The sequence below is a fragment of the Thermobia domestica genome, chromosome 3 (genome assembly GCF_964235325.1).
Source record: "Thermobia domestica chromosome 3, izTheDome1.hap1.1, whole genome shotgun sequence".
Lineage (NCBI taxonomy): Eukaryota > Metazoa > Arthropoda > Insecta > Zygentoma > Lepismatidae > Thermobia > Thermobia domestica.
Window position 1 is genome coordinate 161431713 of NC_137456.1, and position 23979 is coordinate 161455691.

Below are 23979 nucleotides of genomic sequence, written 5' to 3' on the forward strand. Positions count from 1 at the left end.
ATCGCCCCCCTCTGGATCCGCCCCTGGCACAAAGGAGGTTAACCATATATTAAACTATTTTCGTTTCCATACAGAGTAAATCAATATGTGATATATTACTGTAAGAATTTATCATATGGTTTGCAGTTAGTTAGTTGCAGCACTTCAATAATAATGCAAAATGCACAGCCTTATACAATCCTATATTCAAACTCAAACAAGATTTACGTACAATCATTTATCATCCATTGCTTGTACGATATAAAGATTATTTTACCTCATTCTTTTCCTTAATAGTATCTTCTACTAAAGTGCAGTTGTTACCACAAGAGGCCTGAATAGAATTGTCCAGAAATAACTTCTCTGTACATTTTAATTAACAGGTATGTCTTTTTTTTTTTTTTTTTTTTTTTTAATGTCGCAATAATTAAAAGTGTGGTGTCAGCCGGAAACGTATTCGCTTACAATATGATTCCTACTCAGTACTCGTCATTAAAAATGCAACACCAAGAAGGAGACTGGGTAGATGCGCCAAAGTTCCCAGGCCGATACCTAATAGTAAGTGCAGAATACTCTTAAACGTCCGCTGTATTCGCTGTGTGACAGCGGAGGCGTTGTGCAGCCATCGACTAAACATATTTATTCTTCCCTGCTATAGACATTCTGCAAATTTGGACTTTTCTGGATGCATCCTTCTTAGTGCAACATTTTAAGGAAAGAGCAATTTAACAGTCTCATACATTGCTTAAAGAAAGAGCAATGATTCTCAGAATTACTCGGAAGATATATATACACAATAATTTAAAACGGTTATTTTAAACTTTGCAATTCAAAGCACGAAAAGAACTATAGATAAAGGAACACTGATTTTAGCCAAATAGTAATTAGTAAACTCAATCACACTCAGTACCATTAGTTGCTTGGTGTTATCCGTAAGTCAGAGATCACGGTATCTCATTTCGTGTAGACTTTTGCATTTGTTTAATGCTAAAAATGTATTTTATCGCTACTTGAACCCAGTACCATATATATATACCGACAGGACGTACCTTAGTCACAAGGTGACATGAGTGAAACACTAAACTATTCGATTGACACCTGCGGCCTTGTCAACACTAGAGAAAGTTACAAAGTGATTAAGTAAATACGGAACATAGTTCATACAAAGTATAGCGATGTATGAAGTCTCCGTTTCACACGACTTGGATAAAGGATACATCTGAAATAGCAACAAAGAAATATATAATGATTTCTCTGGATAATTTGGATTAGTCCAGAATTCGAACACACACGCGCTGGTAAGTCCAACATTTTTTTTTTTTTTACTTCTTTCTTCGGATTCCCAATAAAGTTGACTACTGAAAAGCTGAGTTATAGATTCTGTATTAAAACACCACCTTCGCTAGACATGTTCAGTATACACATTGTCTTACATACAGAACAATACATTAGTTATTAATGCATGTCTGAAATAATAGTGCTTCGTATAGAATTTTACTTCATCCAATCGCAATAGCACAAAGATAAAAAATATTGCGAGGGATAATGTTCTTATTACAGAGAAAAAGAATTAAAATGACTTAACATTAACAATCATTTTCTTTAAACAGAGATAATATTTTATTATAATTTATGGAAGAAAGAAATAATTTGTAGTACAGTATCTTTATTAGGGTTATATATTCGTACAAAATAATGTAAGTACAACTGAGTCTGTCTTCAGAAAGGGCGTACTTTTAGCCACAACCTACACTGCTTCTTTTGACTGTCTTTCAAGCGGAATCCTGGTTTGATGCACGAAATACCTGCAACAAAAATCAGAAAATATTTAAAATGTTATATTCAGTGTGCTTAATTTGGTTGTACTTAACAATACAAAGTATCTTAACATTTTTGAGATTAAATGGACAAAATCTGTTAGGTCAGGTATGGACTTTTGGGTTGCACGTAGAAAAACTATGAAGTGTTTATTGATGCTGAACAACAACTCAAAATGTATTACCATTCAAAAGTAAGTGGGTACCTCAATGGTGTTCGGGCTACCATGGGGTACCTAATGTCTGTATTTTTTAGATATATGAAAATATATGTCTCTAAAATGTAAGGAACTGACATCTGTTTACCGAAAACCTCAACTCGGTAAGCCTTATGGATATCGAGATATGGGAAAATAAAGAGCGACACTACAGAACTGTGGAGTTTGCGTACTAGATGGTTCAGTTTCGGAAACGTAATTACGAGGGCTTACAACAACCTCAAAAGTAGTTTCAATTAAATACACTACACACACGCCCTGATGGGGGTTTTCGGGTACCATGATATTCCCAGAACTCTCATTTCTAAATATTCTAAAATATGTCTTAATAACGTTTTAAAGAACGTTAGAGGTGTGTGTTTACCGAAACCGCAAGTCGGTACGCCTAACAGTTACCGAAATATGGTGAAATAAAAAGCGACACCATAGGTACATGGAGCTTGCATATTAGACAGTACAATTTAGAAAATTAATTAAAATATGACTATCAAGATATTGTCAAATAAAGGGAGGATCCATATAGTTATGGGGTTTTCGTGTTAGGTGGTAAAATTTCCGAAACCGGTCATGTAAAGTTAATAAGCATCAGTAGCAATTTCATCTTAAAATAATTAGGTATTTCCATGGAGTTTAAGAACATCATGGGGTCTACCAAGATTAAATTTTAAAAGTTTTGTAAAATATATTTTGACATTTGTAAAGAGTATTAGAAATATGTATTTACCTAAAAGTTCCAGCTAGTACATCTAGCAGCTAGAGAGACACCATACAATAAAAGCGTATTAGATCTTGAAATTTCAGAAAACAATTATTGATCCTAACAAAAGTTAAATAAGATGGTACTTTTATGGGTTAAGTGAGTACCTCAGACTCGTCAGTACAATTTCGATCGAAAGATTAATTCAGCTCTAAATTTTCTTTGGACAATTCCAAGCGTTCATCGGGCTCTGAAATAAAGTGAACATTTTTTGTCAATATCTAATATAGCAAGCGAGATATAAGGAATTATGCATTTTATGACGTCGTAAAAATAGAGACCCACATGGATTTGTACTTTTGAGTATTTGCTGTAAGAAGAAGAAATTTCAGAAAACAACCGTATATACCTTAATAGACAATTAAATGGGCGAGGGCACGATGGCTTAGGGGTAGAGTGCTTACCTCTAGTGTATTGGGTTCTTGGTTCGATCCACGGTCAAGTCAGTTTGTAGTGCACATCGTATTCGTGGGTTTTCTCGGGGTACTCTCTTTCCTCCCACCTTTGCATTCCATCAATTCTGTCAACAACATTCACTTGCTTTAATCATAATCTCCCTGAGACTAAAATGCATAATCGTGGGTCGCTACACTGAAATATTTCCTTTTATTTAATTTTAAAATTAAATAGGGAGTTAAGTATGATCGTATCTCTACAGGTTAAGTGAATACTCCAATAGTTTCTGCAAAAAAAGATTAGTTAAATACCCTACCACTAAGCTACTGTGTCCCCGCCCACTGAATTGTCTATTAAGGTATATACAGTAGTTTTCTGAATTTTTTTCTTATAGGAAAGAGCCAAAAGTACAAATCCGTAAAGATCTCTATTTTTACGTCATAAAATATATAATTCCTTATATCTTGGTTACTATCTTAGATATTGACAGCGAATTTTCATTCTTTTGCACAGCTCGATGAACCCTTGGAATTGCCTGAAGAAAACCTAGGACTGAACTAATCTTTCGATCGAAATTGTCCTGAGGTACTCATTTAACCCATAGAAGTACCATCTTATTTAATTTTGTTGCCACCAATAATTGTTTCCGAAATTTCAAGATCTCGTACGCTTTTATTTCACAGTGTTTCTCCAGATGTTAGATGTACTAGCTGGAAGTTTTGGGTAAACACATATTTCAAATACTGTTTACAAATGTCAGATTATATTTTCAAAAGCTTTTAAAATTTAATTTTGGTAGACTCCATGATGTTCTAACACTCCATGAAGATATCTAATTACTTTAAGATGAAATTGCTACTGGTGTTTATTAACTTTCCATGACCGATTTCGGAAATTTTAGCATCTAACACGAAAACCCCTTAACTGTGTTGGTCCTCCCTTTATTTGACAACATCTTGATAGCCGTTAGTCATATTTTAATTCAATTTCCGAATTGTAGCGTCAAGTATGCAAGCCCCACATACCTATAGTTTATTTTCCCATACCTCGGTATCCATAAGGCTTACCGAGTTGCAGTTTTCAGTAAAAAAAAAGAAAAAATCAGTTCTTTACATTTTAGAGACATGTATTTCCATATATCTAAAACGCAGAAATTAAGTACCGCATTGGAACTCCATTGGAGTACTCACTTACTTTTGCATAGCAGGGTAAAAACGCCAGTGGTTCTCACTTTAAGGTTGAAAACATACTATTTTGTCTCTTCTCTGAGCATCGTGAATCTGTCGGAGCTGTACCATAGTTGGAAAGACTCACTGATCCTTCCTATAATGACCATGTAGTTAGAATTAAAAAAGGAGTAGCCGTTGGAGGAAAAACAATATTTTAAAATCCTTGCACCAGTAGTCGTCACCTTAAAATCAAAATGTTCCAGTAGTAGTCAGGATTTTCTACCAGTGTTCGTCACTCAAATAACTTGACATAATTTATTCAAAAACGCACTGTGTATCAGTTTAGGGTTAAGAATACAATATAAAGTAGTAAGCTTAATAACTTTGCATCACTTTTAGCACTCAAGAAATAAAATAAAAACGTTTTTACATACTTTTTAAAGCAATTTCAGAGAGAAAAATGTTAACTGAATTCAAAAGTTAACTGTATATCACTTCCACGTTAAGAGTACAATAATAAATACTATGTTTAATAACTATACGTCACTTTAAACTCTCAAGAATGAAAATAAACGTTTGTACATACATTTTAAAAACAATCTGAGAAACAAAATAAGTTAACTGAATTCAAAATTTAATTATACATCACCTTAAGCTTGAGAATACACTATAAAATACAGAGATTAATAAAAAATGAAATCTTTAAGTTTAACGTCCCACGATTATGCCGGTTAGGCTACAGGAGACGGAGATAATGAGAAATGAGTGAAATGGTGGAATGAAGAAAGTGGGAGGAAACGGGAGAACCCCGAGAAAACCCACGAGCACGGTGTTTGTCCACTACAAAGTCCACACGGCGCGAGTTGGGATCGAACCAGGGACCCCAAACACCGGAGGTTAACACTCTACCACTGAGCCACCGCGCCCCCCTGAGATTAATAATAATGCATTACTGAAGAATGAAAACAAAAATGTTTTAGCTACCTATATTGTATTTACATGTTACCGGTATTTCTCATTAACTTTTTTTTTTTTTTGATACCTCATGATCAAGTGTAGGGATGCGCAAGAGAAAAGATTTGAGATTGTCTCCTCTCGAAAAGGTGCCGCGAAAGTTATGTCTCGTCTCGAAAACTGGATCCGTTTCTATTGGAAGAGCTCTATCTCGTCTCGAATTTCGTAACAAAAATTCTGTCTCGTCTTGTCTCGTGCGCATCCCTAATCAGGTCCATAGCCAAAAACTTCATTTCGGAGGGGGTTCGATAGGGCTTTGGGATATCCGAATTTAGATATAGATAATCGATATTGACAAACTATCGAAACTTGTTCGAAATATCGAAAAATACAGCAATATCGAAATATAAACAATATCAAAAATCGAAAATATAGAAATATGAAAGAGATCAAAAATATGGATATATTGATCAAAAAAGGATATATGATCTTGGAATACGATTTGGTGGAATAATGAGGGAGAAAAATAATCATTGATTAAATATTAAATTGAAAAGAAATAAGAACCTGACGCTCAAATACTTATCTATCCGGCACCCATCTTGATCCCCATAAAATATCATGAAGTGCTTGATTGATTCTAAACCCAATAATAGTAATAGTAATTTAACAACAAACACAGAATATATAATTTACGCACCTTGAAATGTAGAAATTAATGATTGTAATCCCCAGCTTTCCAATAGACGTTTGATTTCTCCAAATGAAGATTCGGATATCTTGTTTCTTCGCAAGCAATAATGGGTTACAATAATCAGTTGCAGTCCAAAGCCAAGTCACTAAGTTAAGCATGAAAATAAAGAATTCATTAGTTAGATGCATACAAAATCCTACGCATATAAATCCGAATCTACTTGTATTAAATTGTAAATTTAAACAAACTAAATTATACTACTTTGGAAAGCGTCTCCAAATATAATGTTTTCATTCTAAAGTGAAGGAATTTTTAAAATCGGATGACCCGTTTGCGCTGTACACTCGCTATGCGTCCAATGTGAAATGAAAATGCAACATTGCCATTTACCTGGACCCACAACGTAAGTGAGTGAAGTTACTGTCTTTTACGCTAACATGTCGATGGCCAGCCCCCGTTTCAAACAGTAACTTCATTCACTTATGTTGTGGGTCCAGGTAAATGACAACGTTGCATTTTCATTTAAAAATGGGTGCATAAAGAGTATACAGCACAAACATCTCGTCCGTTTTTTTTTTAAAAAGTGTTCACTTTAGATTGAAAACGTCATATTTCGAGATGTTTTTCCTCTTACATTTTGTTGTAACTCTGATAATAACAGAGTTATCCTATGTCAGGGAACGTTTGAGACATCCTGTATACATCATAAGAAGTTCCTTTCTAAATTCTACACGGATGTGGTTTCATTGAATGTGAGGTGGGTGATACACATTAGGCCTTTTGGGAGTACGTCACACGGACGACCGTAATTTTGTGTTCAAAATTTTTATGAATTGATGGGATATGTGATACATATGGCCACGGACTAGAATTTTCTCAGTATGTCAAATATGCAATCAGATTTCATGCAGCTTAATTTGGTGAAAAGCTATTGCCAATTGAACGTTACATTTACCTCTTTCTTGCAGATGTTGAACCATGCCGTTAGCACGTGAGGAATGGATCGAAATAATCAAACTGTGGGGCGGGAGGAGTATATGTGCAGTGGTTGCCGATTGCAGTCATCCACAATGTGACTCTGTGTCACATGTTTCAGTGTCACAGTAATTAACTAAATTTGAGAAGACGGGGACACTCGTGAACATACATCGTAGCGGTTCAAACTCGCGGAACCTTTTTCCTTCCCCATTTTGAACCGGTACATGAAAATGCCATTTTCTCCATGTTTGCCTGCGCCGATTTTGAAAATTCCTTCACTAATCGATTTCTCTCGTCGAGTACTACAAGAAACAGTTAAAATCTCGCGGGCCCTTTTTTCTTCCCCATTTTGAACTGATACACGAAAATGCGATTTTCTTCATGCTTGCCTGCGCCGATTTTGACAATTCTTCACTAGTCAATTTCTCTCGTCGAGTACTACAAGAATCAGTTAAAATCTCGCGGTTCTTTTTCATTCCCCATTTTGAACCGGAACATAAAAACGAGATTTTCTCTATGTTTGCCTGCGCCGATTTTGAAAATTCCTTCACTAATCGATTTCTCTCGACGAGTACTACAAGAATCAGTTAAAATCTCGCGGAACCTTTTTCCTTCCCCATTTTGAACCGGTACATGAAAATGCCATTTTCTCCATGTTTGCCTGCGCCGATTTTGAAAATTCCTTCACTAATCGATTTCTCTCGTCGAGTACTACAAGAAACAGTTAAAATCTCGCGGGCCCTTTTTTCTTCCCCATTTTGAACTGGTACATGAAAATGCGATATTCTTCATGCTTGCCTGCGCCGATTTTGACAATTCCTTCACTAGTCGATTTCTCTCGTCGAGTATTACAAGAATCAGTTAAAATCTTGCGGCCTTTTTTTCTTCCCCACTTTGAACCGGAACATGAAAATGAGATTTTCTCTATGTTTGCCTGCGTCAATTTTGAAAATTCCTTCACTAATCGATTTCTCTCGACGAGTACTACAAGAATCAGTTAAAATCTCGCGGAACCTTTTTCCTTCCCCATTTTGAACCGGTACATGAAAATGCCATTTTCTCCATGTTTGCCTGCGCCGATTTTGAAAATTCCTTCACTAATCGATTTCTCTCGTCGTGTACAAGAATCAATTAAAATCTCGCGGTCGTCTTTTCTTCCCCATTTTGAACCGGTACATGAAAATGTGATTTTCTGCATGTTTACCTGCGCCGATTTTGAAAATTCTTTCAGTAATTTATTTCTGTTGTCGAGTACTATAAGAATCAGTTAAAATCTCGCGGGCCCTTTTTTCTTCCCCAAGCCAATATTTTTGTATATTTTGAATGTATTCAAGTATGGAACAAAAGTATTATATAATTCCCTTAGTAGGTTTCTCAACTTTATATTTTTCAACTTAAATTTTATTTATTTTAATTATTTATTTTCTTGTGACTCAATATTTAATTGCAATCGTTCATTGGGGAGAAGGGTGGCCATTCTCAAATATATAAATATAGTATTCTTAAAATTTATGTGTTCTCGTACTATTAGTTTCTTCCACTAGACCTGGAAATTGAAAAATTAATACCTGGAAAACCTGGAAAATTCAGGGAAATTGAGTTCCATATTTATGTATGAACACTGCTATTTACAATTTTTTTTTCGAATAGGGAGAACTGTACAAAAGGGTGTTTTGGGAATGGTATAACAATAGGTTTCTGGGAGTGTTATTCGAAATGAAATCTTTAAGTTTTACGTCCCACTATTATGCTGGCTAGGCTAAAGATAACGGGGTCTTGTTCGGTGGGGGTCAATGTTGCCAATTTTGGGTAAAGTCGCTAAATAAGGGGAATTCGACCTCAACGATAGCGTAGGTTGACCATAAAATTTTCAGTTAAAAACGGGACAGGTTCTTGCAACCCTAGACTTTTAGATCTACCTTTGTTCTTATCAGTGCCTTGATATCAGATTTCCTCCTCTCTCTCTTTGTTACAGAGCGGGTACTTATGAAAAAGGAAAGACACGTTGAAATTTGTTCAACACACAACCAACTGCTAAAACCTCTGCTGCCTTTCGAGCAGTACTGCGAACTATAAAGTATGTTTAATATAGGGAATTTCAGTTCAATTTTTGCCTCTTTGTTATTATTAATTATTAATACTTTTAAAAGGAGTAAAGATACTGGGTTTGTTATTTACTTCTTTCATTTACATAGAACGGGACGAATACTACTTTTTCCATCTACTGACGGGACGGCCGGGACACGCCACTAAAACGGGACTGTCCCGGTCAAAACGGGACGTATGGTCGCCCTACGATAGCGACAAAAAATATTTTTTTCCGATTGGAGACTTTTTGGGTGATTTTTAAATGACGATTTACCTACTTACACATTTAGCGACTTTTTGCTCCAAACAAAATGTTCATCTGTAGAGAAGCATTATTAGTTCAAAACAGTTTTTACGTTCTTTTTTTCTGTTTGTTTGTTTTAATCAGCGCAACTGATGAAGAGTTTGGAAATACAGCATACTCACTGCCCCACAATCCTGCATTGTTATGTTACCCTTGCCCTCTAACGAAGATCAACTACAAACTTGATGTCCTTTAGTTCGCAGAGTTTCCGTTGAGAAACACACGTAATACATCATTACCGATAGCAACAAGATTAGCTATAGATTGCGTGAATAAAGGCGAAGAAGATGTTTGTTATATTTGTCCTTTGGGGTCTTTTAATTATTCTGCACTTTTTCTTTTACAAAAAAATTGCTTAACGTAAGTACTGTAGTGTTAATTATTTCGGAACTATTTTGACCACAATATGAACAAAAGTACCCGAAACAACCTGACATGATCCCTGAATTAAAGGATTGGTTGCGCCCTATTTACAAAGATGTGAGTAGAACCAGCGGCGCAAATCTGTCTTCAGCATTGGGGGGGGGGGGGGGGGGGTAAGACCGTTACCATACTTTTTTTGGCGATGTCCAAAATACTTATGAAGTTGAAAAACAATGTTGTGGAGGATAAGAGTTGTCTTCAGCGTTGGGAGGCTGCAGATTTGAGGCTTATTCTGGGGGACATCTATTTTATCTCACGTTCCTTTGTAGCAATCGGACAAAAATAATCAAATTTCTCCCAAAAACACATTTCAAATCGGATTATTGGGGAGAAGTCCCCCTCAGTTCCAAGATTGGAGGGGACATGTATCCGTCATCCCCCCCCCCACGGATTTGCGCCAGTGAGTAGAACATATTGTTTAGTTTACATCTACAACTTTAAAACAATGCTTATAGACAATGAATTTCTCTATTATTTTTTATAGCGACTTTTCACCCAAAATTGGAGTCGTCATATCCCGTTTCGCAAACTTATTGCCAACATTTTGGAAACTGGTTGCGAAGAGAGCTACAATGGATGAGTCGAGTTATTTCGTCGCTTCCGCTGTGAACCTAAGTACAAGATTCCAAAGAGATTAAGAAAAAATGAAATGAAACCTTTGAGTTTTACGTCCCACAGTTATGCCGGTTAGGCTAAAGGAGACGCTGATGATAAGCAATGAATGAAATGGTGGAATGAAGAAAGTGGAAGGAAACGGGAGAACCCCGAGGAAACCCACGCACAAGGTGTTTGTCCATCACAAAGTTCATTTGACGGGGCTGGGATCGAACCCGGGACCCCAAGTACCGGAGGTGAACGCTCTACCACTGAGCCACCGCAGCTCTTAAGAGATTAAGAGTCACAAACATAGTCACTTTCAATTTTGTAATATATATAGGTCTATATATTGCATCACTGACTAATAACTAAAATCCTTGGATTGTATATATAAAAGTCGCCCCCTGCCCGTAAAAAGCTTCATTCGAACTCGGAATCGAACAATTGCATCTGTAAAACAGTGCTGATTTGATTTTAACGTTCCTTTCAGCAGCAAGGCTGTATGAGACGTGGACCTACAGATTAACGTGGAATCCGAACCACATAAGCTCCGGCCGGGAATCGAAAAAATGAAATGAAATCTTTGAGTTTTATGTCCTACGGTTATGCCGGTTAGGCTAATGGAGACGGTGATGAGTAATGAATTAAATAGTGGAATGAAGAAAGTGGGAGGAAACGGGAGAACCCCGAGAAAACCCACAAGCACGGTGTTTGTCCACCACAAGGTTCACTTGGCGGGGCTGGGATCGAACCCGGGACCCCAAGCACCAGAGGTGAACCTTCTACCACTGAGCCACCGCGGCTCCCGGCCGGGAATCGAACCCGGGTGTCCCACGCCAAAGGCGTGTTCACTAACCACTTAGCCACGAGGGAGCTCATCTATAAGGCAGTGTAAGCAAACAAAAAAACGCACACTGGATGTTTGCGCAACTGAGGATCAAAACATTCTCAATGGAGTATGAGAAATAGTTAACGCCAATCAAAGTGTGCTTTTGCTTATTTATTACTTCGTTAATACTTAATTCCTTCTAGAAATAGTGAAACTATACTATGAAGAAACACTAATAAACTAATAACAATTACGTTGTATTTCTTACCACACCACGACCATTTTTACCACCCATAGAATTTGAACCTAGTACTATACTGCATTAGTCACGCCGTAACGAAAGATGAAATTCAAACACCTGGCACTCGTAGCTGTTGAAGCTGTGTTGTAGCTACCTGTATATCACGCGGCCTGCGTTGGTACTCCTCAACATAAATACCTCACAGCCCAAAGCCAGGAAACATCACAGACAGAAGACAGGGGCACAAGCAGTGCCTGACACTTCACGAACTCTAAACCCGCCAAGACTCAACTCAACATGACCTTCAATTACGTTCTAGAAACCAAACCAATGCTAAGGCACAAACTTACCAACTTCCTATATGAAAACACAAGAAAAAAAATCTAACTTTTTTGGTTCCAAAGTGATGACATAACAATAATACTAAAAAGGTTTTAATTTTCAGTAACCCAAACATTAATTAACTAGGGAACATAACAAAGCAAAAATAAATAAAAATAAAAATAAATTAAATTAAAAAATAAAAATCTGACAAGTAAACTCTCCCTGACTACTTTTTTTTTAAATTTCAGTGAGGCTGTAAAATATGTCAGTATCTTCGTAAAATATATATATTTCAATGTAAACAAGTTCTTTAAACAAAAGAAAGCTTTGTAGTAGAGCGCTTACCTCTGACGCGTTAGGTCCCTGGTTCGATTCCTGCTCCCGACAAATAGCCTTTTGGTGAACACTGTAGGTGTGGTTATTCTTAAGACTTTCCAGTTTCCTTACATTTTCTTGATTCCACCATTATCATGTATCTCATTGTCACCTTCTCTCTTACATTGATGTACAATCATGGGGCGTTAAACTAAAAGCAAAAAAAAAAAAAAAAAAAAATTGCAAATATCCTAGTAAAAATGAGTTTTCTAGACTACACAAGTGGCCCCGCGTAGGGTAGTCGCTAGCGCTCTCGCCTTCGGTGCGAACGGTTCCGGGTTCGATCCCGGGGGAGAACTCGGTCGAAAAAGTATCAAAAGATTTTAAGTCCAGCCATCCTGAATGAGGTTTCCTTGGGTTTTCCTCATTCACAGCAGGCAAATGCCGGAGTGGTACCTAACATATAGGTCCCAGGCCGTTTTCTTCCTTCCCCAATCCTTTCTTCCCTTCCTTTCCCCGGATAGTGTACTCGCCGAGGAAAGTCATCCCTCATATGGGGTAACAAGGCCATTGATGCCGAAAGCCCAGAAATCTAAATCCTAAATCTTCACTACACAAGGAAATTTCCGCGCTGAAAACGGTTTATTAGCAATTATGTTAAGCAGTCCTGTAGTAAATCTGCACCAAGTAATAAATCATCACATATAAAATGGAATGAATAAACAGATAACATTCATTTTGCTACCTTCAAACATAATATGTTTCAAAACATTAATATTCAAAGTTTTTTCAAAATTCAGATTCACCCATTCCATTCTCCTCAATCATTTACGAGTTACAATAGTAAGAATTGTAGTCATAAACTATATTACTTACTTAGTACTATATTAAAGCAAGTTACACTAAAAGAATATATAATTAATGGAATATTTAACTAAAGTAATAGTTAACTATTGTACTTACCCAGGCTTTTGTTTCCTTCCTCTCTTCTGTTCCGTTTGTAAACAACCTCGTTTCGCAAGCAAAAGACGGTAGTTCAATGACGTCAGCCATGGCGAAAGAAAGAGTGTCTATAGGCGGGCTGGATCTTACACACAGATGGACGTATATAACGTATAGCTGAAGTATTTAACATACGTATACGTATGTAAAATACGGAAAATTGTTAGATGTCAGACATCCTGCAGCGACATGATGTAACATCTAAGCGGGTAAAAGGCAGTACCTCTGTAGTATATGGATAAAGTACGCTCCGTACAGATTTCCTTAGTAAACATAACGAATCCTTGTATTTGTACAATATACCGCTGTCCGGATAATGGATTTTTCTCAGTGTATTCCCCCATTTTGTGTGTACAATATTTGTGCACAATTTCGTTCACTTCGCTCCACTTCTTCTTGCCTTTCGGGCGTTAAATTCCAAAATTTTGGATAGGGGCTTTTGCCCCCGAAACAGTTTTTCCGCAGAAAATAAAAAAAGTATTCGTTTTTTTTTTTTATTGTCCCTACACAAAGTTTCGTTGCAAGTCTTCATGTTCTTTACACACATCTGACATACTGTTATTAGCACTTTTGATATTTCGTTATCAAAGTTTTGGAGGGGTCCATGCCCCACGTTTTTTTTTTTTTGGATAAATACGAAACACGTATTCAATCATTTTGCGTCTACAATATCTGTGCACAATTTCGTTCACTTTGGTCCACTTCTTTTTGCCTTTCGGGCGTCAAGTTTCACAATTTTGGGGTGGGTGTTTTTGTCTTCTAAAACCGTTTTTCCGCAGAAAAGAAAAAAAAAAAGCATGTATTCGTTTATTTCATGTGTAGTATGTACCTGCCAAATTTTATCAAAATCGGAGCGTTACACTTGGGAAGTGTTATTTGAAAGTGTAATGAGACAAAATGAGGAATTGTCAAAAAGAAAAAAAAAAAAAAAAAAACTGAAAATCGAGAGAAAAACTTACTTTATAATTTAATTTAGTTACAACATTATTTTAGAAGAGATTGTATTGTTGTGTATAAGTTAGAAGTATGGTCGAAGGTAAATAATAAAGTACGCGAAAAGACAGCATTCGGATTCTGTTCCGGATAGAAAAACTGTTCAAGTTTGCGTATCAAACTTCAGAGCAATAGGTTTTGCATTGCGAAAAAATCGCCTGTCCGACCTCGGAACAGAATCATGTCGGCCAAGTCCGAACCGAGTGGGAAATGTTCGCTGAGTTGTAATCACAGAACCACCATTACGAATATACTCTTCTACAACAAATGCACGATGCTCACCGCATCACGCTATCGCGACTACTGAAAATGGGACGTATACCGCTATCGATCGATACCCCCTCCAACTCCGTATCCCTAACACAGCTCACACAGCGCCTTCTCCAAATACATTAGGTCTTTTCGCGGACCCTGTATTTAGAAATGACTTTGCTATTATTCTAGAATTCTACTTTATGATATTTTACGACTTTTATAAAGCACAAGTCTTGTTGTTTTGAGAAATAGGCCCCACGGGCCTATTTCTGAAAGCAAGAAATCTTATAATTCATTTTTTCCAAGTCGTGAAATGTTATAGTAAGTAATCAATATATATACTGTATATACAATTTATATACATTTGAAGTTTTTTTTTTTTTTTTTGAGTTGTGAGAAAATGGTTTCGTTGGAGGCAAATCTCCGGTTGAACCATTGTAGGTTAAAGATAAAACAAGTATTATAATAATTCGGCACATAAACCAATGGGCTTAAAAAAAAAAAAAAGAAATATATATCGAGCAATGTTAATTGCGGTGCGAGTCGGTTTCCTTTCACTCTCTCTCCACCAAAAGTTAGTTCTCAAAGAATTATATTGAGATTTCTCTGCGTAATATTCCAGGAAGTACGAAAAATTGGAGAGTAAACTAGTCGTTATTTTTTAGATTGTCTTCATTCTTGTTCAGTTCTCGTCTAACAAGTAAGATAACGATATCACAATTTATTTGCTCTCGTGTTCTTTAGGCCTACTCATAGGAAAAGTATCGACAACACATTACTTCACTAAATATTATTTTGTAACTACTATATAATTACACAGGAAAATTTTACTGTTTTTTTTCATATTTTCAATATTTTAATAATAATAATAATAATAATAATAATAATAATAATAATAATAATAATAATAATAATAATAATAATAAAAGCGGGGCAGAATTGAACATCCTCAATCTATATTCAAGTCATTTTATTTTAATCAAATTAGTAATCATTCTTTTTTTTTATTTACCTTACTGAAGAAGCAATCATCTGATATTAACAGCTGTAAACACCCATCCTTATCGAGTATTAACTCAGAATCTGGATATATATATAAAGGAAGACGAATCTCTTTGTTCCATTGTCCGGGTATTTATCATCTCCTGTTATGTAAGCCCACAGAACGAAGAAGTAATGGGGGTTCCGTACAGATAGGACATTCTTAGAAACAACAGAAGTAGAAATGTGCAGAAAATTGAAAATTGAAAAATGAAATGAAATGAAATCTTTAATTTCACGTCCCACGATTATGCCGGTTAGGCTAAAGGAGACGGTGATGATGAGAAATGAATGAAATGGTGGAATGAAGAAAGTGGGAGGAAACGGGAGAACCCCGAGAAAACCCACGAGCACGGTGTTTGTCCACCACAAAGTCCACACGGCGCGAGCTGGGATCGAACAGGGACCCCAAGCACCGAAGGTGAACGCTCTACCACTGAGCCACCGCGCCCCCCTAAATTGAAAATTGGAAAGATACGGGAGATACGGAAAGGCACGGGAGATAACGTGATGACAAGCGTTCCCTTACTTTTTCAGATCCACTTTCACCCCTAGTCCATAGATACATAGACATACATACATATCATCTTTAACAATAACAAAAATAAAGCGGGTGACGACTGTCATCTGCTTTTTGTATAGAAAGAGGTCACCCGAAGACCCAAATTTCGATACCATTCTTCGATTACCTAGGTATTCGCTCGAGAAACTCTTTTTCGGGGGGCAGAAATTTATGAAAAGAAAACTGAATATCTTGCAAAAAATAAGTAAAAAATGAGCTCGTGAAGTTACGAAGATGAAACTCGGTAGATAAATTCTCCATTAACAATAAAAACCGAATACGTGTCCCAGCGTTCTTAAAATTCCCGTTTTAAGGAGATGAGGGGAAAAAAGGGGTGATAAGTAATTAGGTTATTAGTGGGTATTAATATGGTATTGGAAAACGATGGGTATTAGTAAACGAAATAAAATGAAATCTTTCAGTTTAACGTTCCACGATTGTGTTCTTTAGGCTAAGGAACACAGATGATTAAGCAAATGAATTAATGATGGAAGAAATGGTGGAATGAAAATAGGGAGGAAACGAAAGCACCCCGAGAAAATCAAAGCGGACACGATGATGTCTGTCACAAAGTTACTTAGCCGGGGATCTAACTAGATTTATCTGTTAAATAGATCATTTAGGTCGAATATTAAAAAAAAAAAAAAAAAAATACTGATGCAAACGTTGCAGCATAAAAAGTTTCGGTCACACTTGTAACTCCAAAATTATAATTGGAAGTGTGTAACTATCTGTTTAATAAATTTCCGTTTAAAAGAGAGTATCATGTTTAGCTGTTCATATAGAAATTACCGCTTAGTGTTTAAAAAATCAGGGAAATGATTAAACTTTTCTTTAATGCATTAATTTCAATTAACTAATTATTCTGCATTGAAAAGAGATTGTATGTCAACACATCCCTCCTCCTTGCTATTCCAGCTCTTAATTTACAGAGTAGGTTTTGGTTGGGAAACAACTTGTTGCTAGCATTTTTTCCTTTTATTTTGTCACCTACGCGAAAACCTCCACAGAGTACACTCCACCCAATAATCCCCACGCCGTCTGCTACTAGTTCTCTCTTTCAAGCAGACAACTGTTTGGTTACTAAACACTGACGCTCAAAAAGATCCACCGATTATACAGGCAACAAAAGATAACGCAGTTTGATGTGCTTGCAAGGGAAACATATACTTGGAACGAGTTTCACGAGCAGACAGGATTTTTCTAGCTTCGCTAGGAACACAACTGCATACAAAATAAGGAGAGTCTTTCTTGAGTGCGAGTTATCCAATGGCAGGAAAATGGAGAGGGTCTTGCATATGGTAAGGATTTAGCTGTAATAATTTGCAAATAAGTTGTCGTATCAGTATTGTACGGAAACATGATACATAGAAATGTTAGCGTAGTGTTAGATGTTTGGGGAACGCTTTGTTGAAAGTGGTATGATGTGTAATTTTAGGAAAACAACCCACTACCAAATAAGGACATGAATTTGAAACCAATCTCGGATTTCGTAGGAGGCAATGTTTAGCCAAAATTAGAATTGCTCTAGATAAGTTAAGGTTTAGTTTCTGAAAATCTTAATATAGACATGCTGTATTCGGAAAAGAATGGTGCGCTGATGTTTAGTGAAGAAGAATTTACAGTGCTGTGGAGAAGAGAACGAAAGTACGCGACCGACATTAGAAGTTGGTCTTATTTGTGAGCGTAATACTAATTTATCTGACCTTGACAATTTGCGTGACTAAGGAAGGACAAAATGACACATTTTATGTCGAAACCCAGGAAATCAATTACTCAAAGGTGAACAACTCTTTCATGAAATTATCTCCTATTTACAGGTAGTTATTGCTACACATTTCATGTGTCGGATTGAATTGGTGCTTGTCCCCTATAAACAAACGAGTGTAGGTGTGGGATATGACTACGAAGAATGCGGCACATGTTAATAATAATAACAAATTAAATCATAGCAATTGCATGAAGTGTGTTTAACTGTGTGACTAAATAATGTTTTTATTTATTTATTCTAAGCATGGACAGTGTATAACAGGAAATTATTGCATTAACTTTCAAGAAGAGTTGATGTGTGTGTTATCTGTCATGATACCACATAACTACTGATCTTTATGAACTAGACAGCACTGAGAACTGCTAGTGCAATAATTCCTACTTGCACTGTACATATTCAATCACCGTAATGTTTAAATCGTCGAGGAAAGGAAAATTTCGAATGAAGGTCGGTAACTTATTAAATCCGTCATAGTCATTTGGGTTTTCTTTTCGAATGCATAACATCATTTGTGCTTACAATAATAAATTTTCCGTGATTGTGTTAAGGGTGAAATGGACGTGCAAATGAGGGACGAAAATGTAATAGACACAAAGTAGCCGTATAAATATAGGACGTATGAATATATTGGCTGCCATGTACAAAGTAGCAGTAGGGTACTTCAATACGATTTCTTGCATGAAATAATTTCAGAATACTCTTATTCTGTAAGCAAGTTCCTAGTATTACTAGGTGTATTTGCAGGAGGATATTAGTATCGCAGCTTAGAGGGAAAAGTGGGAGCCTGAGTTAACAGGAGGATAGTACAGAGGGTTAGGAAGTCGAGGGCCAAGTACCACTTTAAGTAACTGTCTTTCACGAGTATTATATCCTGAACACATGTTTATGCGGACCGAGTTCAGTATGAAATTAGGAAGGGCCTAGGTATAGCGATGAGGGCTTGAGAAACATTCCTTTTAATTCTTTATATGTAATGTGGTACAGTAAATCTTGCTTTCGAAGGTGTTTCTACATTTGGAACAGTTTCTGTAAAAATGGCTCCTGATTTACTAACAGCGCTACTCTTACAGCGTCTGTTTTCCGTGTTTGTATTGCGCTATTATAATTTTCAGTTAATTTCCAGTGAAAAATTCATTTCTTATACATTTCATGGAGTGCTAAATCTCTCCTGTAAAATTTCGAAATTTCTGCTGCCATCGCATTGAATTACACTCAATTGGCTGTTTAAATGTTTAGTCAGTGTACGTGAACTTTTAAACGAGGAAACATCATTGTATAACGTATATAGCCTATATGCCTAATATATTGTTCGAGTGTATTAGTTTGTTTCTCCCCCAAATCACTTGTTAGTGACTCGTGAACTGTGATGAGTACAAATATAGTGTGGAGTGCATAAACACTGATGTATACACGAACCAACTTATGCTAGGTGGCCACTAAAAAGCACGAATGCTGTTTAACCGAGTCAGGGCAGCAGCGACGGAGTGAGGCCGTAGGGACCAGGCGCGGCAGCGGTGGTGTGTGTACGCATAAACAGGGTCGTTTACTACGACTTACGTAAGTCACAATACCAGATCCGGAGTCGTCGATGGATTTCAGAGAGGTGCTAAATTCCATCCTTGTACAGAATCCACAGAACTCTCCCAGTTTTGACCAAACTTGGTATGGAAGTAGGTCTTGAGTTACTTCATGTGTATGTGAATGTTGACGTGTAGACTTCGTAATATTAAAAAAATAAAAAGTTTCGGAAATTTGCTGTTTGAAACAAGAAGTAGGGGAAGATAAATGAAGCAAACCTGTTCAACGATAAGCTATTGTAGTCTGTACTTCTAATTAAGACGTGCTAAAATCATCAAAGAATGAATTCTACCGGAATCGAAAAAATCATGACTAGTTGATTGATCATGCCGAGAGGAGTTAGACGAATGACTACCTCCAGTGATTGGTATGATTTTTAATTCTATATTTAACTAAGAAATAGTTTCTTTCTTTCTCTCTCTCTGTATAATTTTAACATTTTAAATTTTAAATGTAAACTCTCGATCAATACATTTATTGTGTTGATCCAGTTTTTAAGTAGATTAAGAATTGTCTGTGTTGAATTTCTCCCCCCCCCCCTTTTTGTTTTCATATCAGTTGGAAACTATTAAATGTTTCTTCTTAAACTGTAATTATAAAACCTTTTTAATACTGTTTAATTATTTTACATAAAGCAAGTTAAGTTGTTTGCATATGTTTAAATCATCTTATTGATGTTGTGATCTATAACAGAATGCTTTAGATGCTAAAATTTCAATATAAGTGTATTTAAAGAAATATACGCATGTCTTCCACCAGTGTCTTGACTGGTGGATGAAAGCGATAATGGCGTATATTAAGAACATACTTTTCGACCAGGGAAATCAAGTATTAAAAACCGCAGCTTTTTGTTATAATATGCGTCATCCGAATTGGCGTGTGGCATCAGCCAATAAGCTCGCAGTGCCTTGTTACTAAACACTAAAGGGAAAATCTAATCATTCATAATTGATTTTGTTCGTATTAGTGGACAATTATGAATGATTAGATTCCTCGTTGAAGGTTTAGTAATACGGCACTGCGAGCTTATTGGCTGATCCCACACGCCAATTCGGATGATGCGGACTATAGTATTTTTATTTTATATATTTTGTATTAGTTAGCTGGAGGAAGCATAGGAAGCTATACTTTTGAGATACTTTGACACTAAGCTATTCAGGCATCTGGCCAGTGAGGCGCGGCGACATAGTGGCAAAGCGCTTACCTTTGGTGCATGGGATCACTGGTTCCATCCCCGGCCAAGTAATTTGTGGTGGACAACGTCGTGTTTGTGGATTTTCTGGAGTGCTCCCAGTTTTTTGATTCTACCAGTTTTTCCATCATCTTCACTTACCTTAATCATCCGTCTCCCATAGTCTAAAGGGCAACAGATAACTATGTAAGCTTGGTTTAAACTGAAAAATTCAATTTCAGGCATGAGGCGTCCTTTCTAAGTTTCTTTCGATCTTCTCTGTCTTTCTAATATGCTCAGTCGACACACATACTCATGATGTCACGCATAAAGTTATTTATTGATAGCATAGAAGAAGAGATACCTACAAAATGGTTGCCGCTTCATCGGGACTGAAATCGAGAGAGCGGAAGGGTCTTTCATTGTTACATTTCTAAGCTCTGGCACAAATAATGTCTGATCTAAATAAGCGGTATTATGCGAAATCGTGCAACTTTTACTTCATTCAAGTCAAACTGAGGATATAAAAATATTTGAATTGTAGGTTACAGTTACTTCGACTATTTTTCATAGTTATCTAATAATAATACATGATGTCTTTGTAAGAACCTATAGTTACTTCAGCTCCTCAAATAGTATTATGATAGATTAGAAAATTTCATAAAAATTCGCAAATTCGGATAATTTCACCATGAGTTATCTAAAGTGAAAATACACATGATTTGGTGCTCATATGATTTAAATGCAACGATAAACCCTAATCAAGTGAATAACATTTACCTATTTCTTGATGTGTGAGTGTAACTACAATATGATCTAAGACAAACACTCTAGTACTTAAATAAAAGGTAGGTTTAATATTTGAACTCGCTTAAGCACCCGAATTATTAATTTTTCCATATACGTTTCAACGAATCCTTGTCATCATCATCGGTACGTGTCCATTAAAGAATCTTTATATTGATTCACATTACGGGTATCGTTCTTATCCGTAGAAACACCATGAAATAAATAAATAAATAAGTCTAAGTAATTTGAAGAAAACTGTAGTTTAAAATATCGTAACGAGCACATTGACGATTGCATACGTAAGATGTGATACGTGATGTACTGTCTGTTAATTGCCGCTGCATTACACCTATTCGTTAAATTGCTTATTATTCTGGAAATTGTTTGATCATAACAGATCTCAGATTTCGTAATAGGCTAAGGAACGGCCGTTCCTGTTTTGTGCTCTTCTTTTAAGCGATTTATTTTTTATTTACGAACTTGTGTAACACAATGAATATACATTGGTCGTTGATACACGAAAACGTAACAACATATTATACGATTAGTGCTGCACATATAACCACTTGATGAGTTGTTTTGTGATTTCAGTATTATTGCAAACTAGCAAAGAACGGACATGAACCTGTCATCTGGACATACGAATCAAACTAGTCCATTTGATAAACATAACAAAGATATGTTTATGCACAAAAAATTAGGTGCCATGGACAACGGAGTAAATCCCTGGGGCCCATTAACCGTGTTAGTATAAAGAACATCGTAAACTCTCAGTGAAATAGCTATTGCATCAATACTGTTCATTGGAAAGTCATGCTTTATTCATATTTTCAGTAAGCTTTCCACAGGTACAATGTATTGAGGCCTATAATGTACTTGAACAGGAAAAATTCGGAGAATGTCGGGAAAATTCCCTCCAGAAATCCCTCCAATCAAATTTGGACCCCTCTGGAGTGGTCCTGGGTAAAAGCACAAAATCCAAATGTATCTCGAAAAATACTATAGGTGATGAGGAGTGTATGTACCAAATTTTATATTGATAGACAGAATAGGTATGAGTGGAAAGCGTGTATTGGTATGCAAGCTTTTGCCTCATATCTATTCTGTCTGTCAATGCAAAACTTGGTACACACATCTCTTATCCCATATAGTATTTTTTGAGACACATTTGGATTGTGTGCTTTTACCCAGGGCCACTCCAGAGGGGTCCAAATTTGATGGGAGAGATTTCTGGAGGGAATTTTCCCGACATTCTTCCAATTTTCCTTGTTCAAGTACATTATGGGCCCCAATACATAGCACCTCTGGAAAGCTTGTTTCATGCCAAAGAGAGTGAACTATAAACCATGACTTTCCAAGAAGTGTTGATGCAATAGCTATTTCACTGTGAGTCTACGATTTTCTTTATACTAACAGGGTTAATGGGCCACATAGGCTTACTCCGTTGTCCATGGCACCTAATTTTTTTGTGCATGAACATATCTTTGTTATGTTTATCGATTGGAGTAGGTTTGATTCGGATGTCCGTTCTTTGTAACACTTAATTTTTACACGGGCTCCAATATGAATCTTAATTTATAGGTGTTTGAAAGCATTGTTTAAGATTTCAAATATTATCGACCATTTGAGTGACATTATTTTAAAATCATAGATAAGAGTTTGAAAGATTTTTTTCTTTTTTTTAAAAAACTTTTAAATCACATACCTTACTTATCGAACCAGGGACTCGACACACTAGAAGTAACCCCCTATCGCTGATCCACCATGCAGTTAATGGATTTTAAAAAGTGTGGATTGAATTTACTTAAGAGATAACTACGTATGTAAGGTGGTTTTCACTTATGGGCAGCATCTACCACCTGCCTGGTCTTTTGCGGAGCTTAAAGCGGAACACGCTTATCAAACATATGCTGATCACCAGTTACTTATACCCATATTTTTACACGGGATAGGTTATTATGAATAATAGGTAGAAATACATATATTCTTTAATGCAAACTAAACCAAAAACATACGAAAGAGAAGTTGTGAACTATTGAACCAATCAGAGAAAATCGTCATTGGCAGACTGCTGCTAATATGAAAAAATTATCGATAAAACCATTTCGATATCTCAGTAGTCATAGGTACAATTGAAGGAATAGATATTTTCTATCTCAAAATACGTTTGTCAATATTGGTTAGGGCTTGTGAAGTTTGGTTTTGGTCTTCTAGCTAGGCTATATGTAACGAGCTGTGTGTACCTTTTGTATACTTAACGAATGTTAGCAAGCAATAAAGCTACTCTTTTCTTACATGATGGAAGAGATGGATGCTTTAAGAGTTTCGTATTTTGATACTTCTGAAAACAATCCTCGTTGAAAACTTTGATTTGCTTTCCTCTATATTTTCTGTCTTTCTTATTCACTTAAGGCGAATACTGGTAGTAAAATACAAACGCAACGTCTACAATGCAAACAGAATTATTTTAAGAACAGTAAAGCAGATCTACGGTCTCATGTATAGACAGTCATTTATGTGCACTCGCAACGGTTAATTGTAATAGTTATCACTCAACAAGAATGTAATTCGAAATTTTAGAACATTGAGTTCTATTGATAGAGATCCCACCTTTCTTTCTTTTGGGGGTCACGGTGACTCAGTGGTAGAGCATGTACCTCTGGTGCGTGGGGTTCCAGGTTCGATTACCGATCAAGTAAGTTTGTGGTGGATAACATTATGTCCATGGGGTTTC

At 36.3% G+C, this 23979-nt stretch overlaps 1 protein-coding gene across 3 annotated transcripts in view; it reads left to right on the forward strand.

The window, feature by feature from the left end:
* Positions 1-16793: 16793 nt before the first annotated feature.
* LOC145680851 (uncharacterized) overlaps positions 16794-23979 on the forward strand; it is a 29642-nt gene continuing 22456 nt past the window's right edge. The window contains exon 1 of one of the 3 annotated variants that reach the window (XM_081751975.1): positions 16794-17237. The gene's annotated coding sequence lies outside the window, so the exon portion shown is untranslated. Of the gene's footprint in view, positions 17238-17261; positions 17757-23979 lie in introns of those variants that run through there. The other 2 variants (XM_081751977.1, XM_081751976.1) reach the window with 2 other exon arrangements.